This window comes from Ascaphus truei, chromosome 10 (genome assembly GCF_040206685.1).
Source record: "Ascaphus truei isolate aAscTru1 chromosome 10, aAscTru1.hap1, whole genome shotgun sequence".
Classification (NCBI taxonomy): Eukaryota; Metazoa; Chordata; class Amphibia; order Anura; family Ascaphidae; genus Ascaphus; species Ascaphus truei.
Genome location: NC_134492.1, coordinates 38,301,772 through 38,308,594, shown reverse-complemented (window position 1 = coordinate 38,308,594; position 6,823 = coordinate 38,301,772).

The following is a 6,823-nucleotide window of genomic DNA, read 5'->3' as shown; positions in this document are numbered from 1 at the left end:
GGGGGTGACAGAGAGAGGGGGGGATAGAGGGGGTGATAAGGGGTAAGAGAGAGGGGGATGAGAGAGGGGGTGTAACAGGGGCATATCCCTGTTTAAATAAAGCAGTGAGAATCCAGCAGAGAGATAGTTAATTGCAGCCACTCAATTAACTAGTCTCCACCTGGTCTAATGAGAGCTCTGTAAAAAGCCTCATGTGAGACACAAGAGAGAGATTCCTTAGCTCACATTTGGGCTGACAGAAGGAGAGCAGAGAAGCCTGCACACAGACGCTGTCTTGAGCAGACACCCAGAGACCTATATTTCCTGGACACAGAGGACCCAGGAACCTGCCAGAGACTGACATCGAGGGCCACCTGCTTAAGGTACTTCCTGAGACTTTGCTGGTAATTGGAATATCCATCCAGTCCTGCAGATAGGGCCTGGGGAAGTAAGTTAGACCTTACAAAGGGGGGGGGATTGTTATTTTGTTGTTTTTGTATGCTTTGCCTGGATAAAGGAACAGGCTCAATAAAGCCTGTCAGTCTCCATTATATGTACCTCTGCATGCATCTCTTACAGGGTGAGAGAGAGAGGGTTAAAGAAAGAGAAGGGTGTGAGATAATGGGGTGAAAGAGAATGGTCGTGCGAAAGAGAGAGAAGGTGGGTGATAGAGGGGGAGGGAGAGTAAGAGGCGGGAGAGAGGAGAGAGAGGGAGTTAGAGGGGGGGTGAGAGAGAGAGGGGATGAGAGAGAAGGGTGGGGGAAGTGAGAGAGAGCTGGTGAGGAGGAGAGCATGTGGGGGAGAAGCTGGTAAGATTGTGTCGGGCCAGGGAAAGTCAAACCAATATACATAAGATTCAAACATTTTGGGGGAATTTTTTAATTTGGGGGGGGAGGGGGGCTGCATGGCTGAAGGTTCGCCTAGGGTGCCAAATACCCTTGCATTCTGCCTGAGGCCCTCTAAACTCGGGTCAGACCGCAGAGCCTTACGGAAAGTGTGGCTCTACTCCGTGCCCTCATCCCTAGTCACACAGTAAGTGATGGGAGGGTCAGTCAAATCTGTCTCGCCCCTCCTCCGGGACATTGAGTTGGGTTGGTTCTATAACTCTAGTAGCTTCTTCATTTTCACATGGCGGGACAGCTGAGCCTCCTGGCTCTATAGGTTCTTTGGGCACCTCAGCCTCGTCCCGTAGCAAATCATGGATTATGTCCAAATGGGAAACTAAGCTACTCTGTAGCGCTAACGTACTAATAGATAAATATATATCTACTATATATTTTTGAAAGCACTGTATGCCTGTCTGCGTGTCCTCTGTCCCTAGCGGCAATCGCATTGGAGCTTTGGCCCGTCACTCCGCCTCAGGCCAATGAGATGGCTCCCTTGGCCCGCCCGCCCCCGCACACCTCTCATTGGCCTGAGGTGACACACTCACCCTCTGTCCCTGTGCTCACCCTCTCTCCCGGTGCTCACCCTCTCCCCCGGTGCTCCCTCCCACAGAACGCTCCCCCTCCCCAAGAGCACGCTCTCGCCGCTCTCACCTTAAGGCCTAGAGGCCGCGCCCCCAGCTCACCATCCCCGAGAGCGCTCCTCCGGCTCTCTCAGTCGGGAGCTGTATGGGCCGGCTACCCACACCACCTCCTCACCTGAGCGTCTCAGCTCCGCCTCACCGGGGGGAACGGAGACTGCCGAGGAACCCGAGGAAGAGGAGGAGCGCGGCCCGGTGCGAGGTAAGTAAACGCAGGGGAAGGGATCTTTCAACCCCCCTTGCCTGGCCCTTCACCCGGCCCGGCCCCTTCACCCCCCCCCCCCTGGCCCGGCCCTTCAACCCCCCCCCCTGGCCCGGCCCTCCCCCCCCCCCCGGCCTGGCCCTTCACCCGCCACAGCCCTTCACCCACCCCCCCGGCCCTTCACCCCCGGCCCGGCCCTTCACCCACCCCCCCGGCCCTACCCTTCACCCCCCTGGCCCTACCCTTCACCCCCCCCAGCTCTTCACCTCCCCCCCGGCCCTTCACCCCCCCCAGCCCTTCACCCACCCCCCCGGCCCTTCACCCACCCCCTCCCCAGCCCTTCACCCACCCCCCCCCCCCACCGGCCCTTCACCTACCACCCACCCCCCACGGCCCTTCACCCACCCCCCCACGGCCCTTCACCCCCCGGCCCTTCACCCCCCCTGGCCCAGCCCTTCACCCCCCCCGGCCCTGCCCTTCACCCCCCCTGGCCCTGCCCTTCCGCCCTTCAACCACCCCCCCGGCCCTGCCCTTCACCCCTCCCCCCTGCCCTTCACCCCCCCGGCCCTGCCCTTCACGCCCCCCGGCCCTGCCCTTCACCCCCCCCCCCCGGCCATGCCCTTCACCCCCCCCGGCCCTGCCCTTCACCCCCCCCCTTCACCCCCCCCTGGCCCTGCCCTTCACCCCCCCCCCCCGGCCCTGCCCTTCACCCCCCCCCCCGGCCCTGCCCTTCACCCCCCCCCCAGCCCTGCCCTTCACCCCCCCGGCCCTGCCCTTCACCCCACCCCGGCCCTACCCTTCACCCCCCCCCTGCCCTTCACCCGCCCCCAGCCCTGCCCTTCACCGCCCCACCCGGCCCTGCCCTTCACCCCCCCACCCGGCCCTGCCCTTCACACACACCCCCTGCCCTTTGCCCACACACCCCCTGCCCTTCGCCCCCACCCTCCCTGCCCTTCGCCCCCTCCCTGCCCTTCGCCCCCTCCCTGCCCTTCGCACCCTCCCTGCCCTTCGCCCCTTCACCCCCTCCCTGCCCTTCGCCCCCTCCCTGCCCTTCGCCCCTTCACCCCCTCCCTGCCCTTCTCCCCCTCCCTGCCCTTCGCCCCCTCCCTGCCCTTTGCCCCCTCCCTGCCCATCGCCCCCTCCCTGCCCTTCGCTCTCTCCCTCCCCCCTCCCTCCCTCCCTCCTCCCTTCCCCCTCCCTCCCCCCTCCCTGCCCTTCGCCCCCTCTCCCCCCTCCCTGCCCTTCGCCCCCTCTCCCCCCTCCCTGCCCTTCGCCCCCTCCCCCCTCCCTGCCCTTCACCCCCTCTCCCCCCTCCCTGCCCTTCATCCCCTCTCCCCCCTCCCTGCCCTTTGCCCCCCTCCCTGCCCTTTGCCCCCCTCCCTGCCCTTCGCCCCCCTCCCTGCCCTTCGCCCCCCTCCCTGCCCTTGGCCCCCCTCCCTGCCCTTCCCCGCACCTCCACGCCCCCCGCCCCAGCAATCACGGGCAACGCCGGGTTTATCAGCTAGTGATAAATATAACTTTGAACAATAAAGTGAATAAATACAAAATACATGTGACAATGCAGCAACAGTAATGAATTACAGCACATCCAGTGCAGCACTAGAATATACCTTCCACAAAGGCATACAGAAGTCCAAACAAGTCCAATATAGTGCACTTCTCAAATGGCTAAAAGGGAAAGACAGATAAGGCAAACAAACATATAAAAAACAAAAAACAAACAATGAAAAAATAATAAAAGGGAAGAGAAGGATGAGAGGAGGACCAATAGTACATTAAAGGTTCAAATAAACTGTATTGCAAAGCATACAATGGTCTCACTCACACTCTTCCAGTTCTTTTAAACAATGGTATAAGATATCCTAACGATATAGTGACGAGCAGGTAATGGGACCAATCCTTGGTTAAGCTGGAGAAACGACCCCCTCACAGTCCCGGTCTGTGTTTCCCTGGAACTGCGCATGACGTCCTCACTCCCTCACAGCTTCTCGCCGTGAAGTCTGCGCATACGTGTCAGTGATAGAATCTCACAGTGTGCCTTCTCAGTCTCAGCTGGATGCCTCTCCATAGGCCGGAACTACAAGGTCTACAATCTTACTAGTTTCGCTAACAGTTTTGCTTCTGTTACCGAAACTACATGGGGTATGTTCACCTTTGACAAGCCCACCATGGGGATGCCGAGTTTTGCCGTGCACCCCCGTCCGCTCGTGTCGGCACCACACCCGCCTCCTTCCACCCTGTCAGCTGCCTTGCGAGCCCTCCCCTTTCACACCTGTATTTCTCTCCCCCCTCTGTCTCTCACGCTTCCCCCCACTCTTCCTCACTTCCTCACTCTCCCCCTCACTCAATTACCCTGTACGAGACATGTGCAGAGGTACAACCAGGGAGACAGATTTGGGGAAATAAAAACATGGCTTTTATTTAGTCCGTCACGTTGATGGGCCACTTTCTGGTGGGTTCCAGGGTCAGCTGTGCCCTTCAATAAATGTCTAGTTCCTGGTGTTTTGCGGGCAGAACAATCCTTCTGTGCTCAAGAATAATGTTTCTGTGTGTCTCTTGCTGGCAACACAGTCCCTCTGCGCTCTAGAGATCCCCTGCAGTTCAATTGGAGGTTTTTCTACCTGTCTGATGAGCCAGATGGAGACTGGTTAATTATCTCTAGCTGCAATTACCCAGCTCCCTGCTGGATTCCTCAGACCAATACAGGTTTTCTATTGAAGCACTTTTAGACTGGTTAAGGCCAGTGGTGGGATTCAGCCAGTTCGCGCGAACCTTTTCCTAAAATTTCACAAGTTCGCTGAACCGGTGCTTAATTCACTCAACTGTGCGGGTGGCGGACGGCGTCTACCAGCATCTCCTGGCATCTTTCCCTTGCATATCTTCCCAATATGTCCAAGCGGCGTCAAATGGTGCAGCGTTGCCATGCTAACGGGAATGCCACATGACGTAACAGCGTCACGTGACACCCGTTGCTATGACAATGGGACGCTAAGTGACGTCACAATGTTACGCGGCATCGCATTGTCATGGCAACGTAGCAACATGTGACTCCGCGCGGCCATATTGAGAAGATTTGCAGGGGGAGCACGCGATGCCGGAGCATGCTGTGAGACGCCACCCGTCACCCGCCAAAGAGTTGCAGGGGGAAGATGCCGCGAGGACGCCGCTGAAGGTAAGAACCGGTTACTAATATTTCTTAATCCCACCACTGGTTAAGGCCCTGCTACCCTCTCACTCACTACCGCTCCCTCAATCCCCCCTCCTCACACTCATTTCCCTCTCCTCCCCTGACTCAGTTTCAGATGCGGTCGGCGGGAGAGAGAGGACGGCACGGAAGAGGCACGCAGTGCACCTAGGGAGAAATTATGATTTCAATGCTTCTTAGAGATTAGGCAAATGCAATGGGAAGAATTATTAAAGAAAACCAACGTGTATTCAAGTGCGAGAGGATTGACTGATACGGTACGCCGACAAACTGGCAAAACTCCTTAAAATGCTCCATTTAAACCGTGGAGATGCTGAAGTACGAAAACAGTTTCACAACAATTACCTCAACATCAGTCGAGAGTACATCAGATGCAGATTGCAGTGTAGTACAGCACGTGCACTGGACACCCAATTCCTTCCACGCATTCGTTCATAGTAGTTTTAAGTCTTGTCAACACATTGTTGGTCCTGTGTAGAAGATGTCCACCAAAAGGAGTGTTCGCACACTAATAAGCAACACATCTTGTTATACAAATATCCGCTATAGTTTCAGATTTTTCATTAGGCAACGAACATACACGCAGGAATTTGACTCGCATTCCGTTCTCACCGGTAAAATACTGAGCCAATAAGGGGGAAAAAATTTCAGCGTTATGGTTATTTGCATCAGTAGATATTCCAAGAATTGTGAGTCAACTACGTCTTTGACAACTTGCTTAACAGTGTGTGGGGCCAACACGGTTTTAATAATGGCTGTTGAGCTGAAAGAGTGAGGATGTTTGATAGCGTGAAAAGTCATGGTCCCTGCAGCTGTAATAACTTTAGTTTCTTACTCAGTCACTTTTTTTTTACAAAATAACCGTCAGCGGAATTTGAACATCCTGGTACAGAGGAGGATACAGCACACTTAACTTAATGCTTGCGTGTAGCAATATGTTGTAAAATGTCCGACGTACCTTCCACCTGTGTGATGCTAAAAACGCATCTGCACGGTTTGCGTTCAGCCTCGTCATCCAGCTTCCCTATCTTAACAAGATTCCACTGTTCTGAATAATCGTCACTTAACTGTACACTTGCGTTTCGGCATAACTGCTCAATTATAGACCGCTGTCCCCGCTATATGTTTTCGGGTGGTTCTCTCTCTCTCTGATCTTATTTTGGAATCTTGGAGAGTGAACAAAAATGCCCTGCAGGATAATCACAGACCCCCCCAATGTGCTGTATTGTGATGTGTTATTTGAGATATTCAATAAGCATCACCCCCCCCCCCATTAAATAAACAATATATTTAGATACTGCTACATACTTATAGAGATACGGCACACCAATAAAACAGGCCATTTATGAAGACTAGACACACAACCCCTGTAAGTTCAAACCCAGACCCACCTCACAAAATATATTTATGTCAAAACAGAATTTGACAAGGAATAAACAAAAGACAGATGCAGTGTGACATCCAACACGACAAATCATATTAGTTAAATACTTATCTGTTCTTCTCTCCTAAGTGAGGGTCACTTATAGATGAGGCCCTTATCCGATCGTTTATCGGGGTAAATCACACACTATAGTGTGTGGCGGTCCGAGATGGTCCTCTGCAGACTAAATGGCCCATCGGATTAACACATCAGGTGTCCCTGCTGTGTTAATCCTACCGGGGTCTACTTGTCTGTAAGGCTGCGCTTATAGTGCCGGCGACACGACGTCGCCATCGCGACAAAACAAATGCATTGTTGCCGTTGCGTGCGCTTATAGTGCACACGACGGCGACAAAGCGACGGAACGACAGTGCTACCAGAAATCTGGTAGTCACTGATATTTGATTTTTCCGGTGACGGTCTCCCCTTGCGGCCAATCGGAAGCTTGTCCGTGCCTCAGACCTCCCCTTTTATGACGTCGCTAGCCTT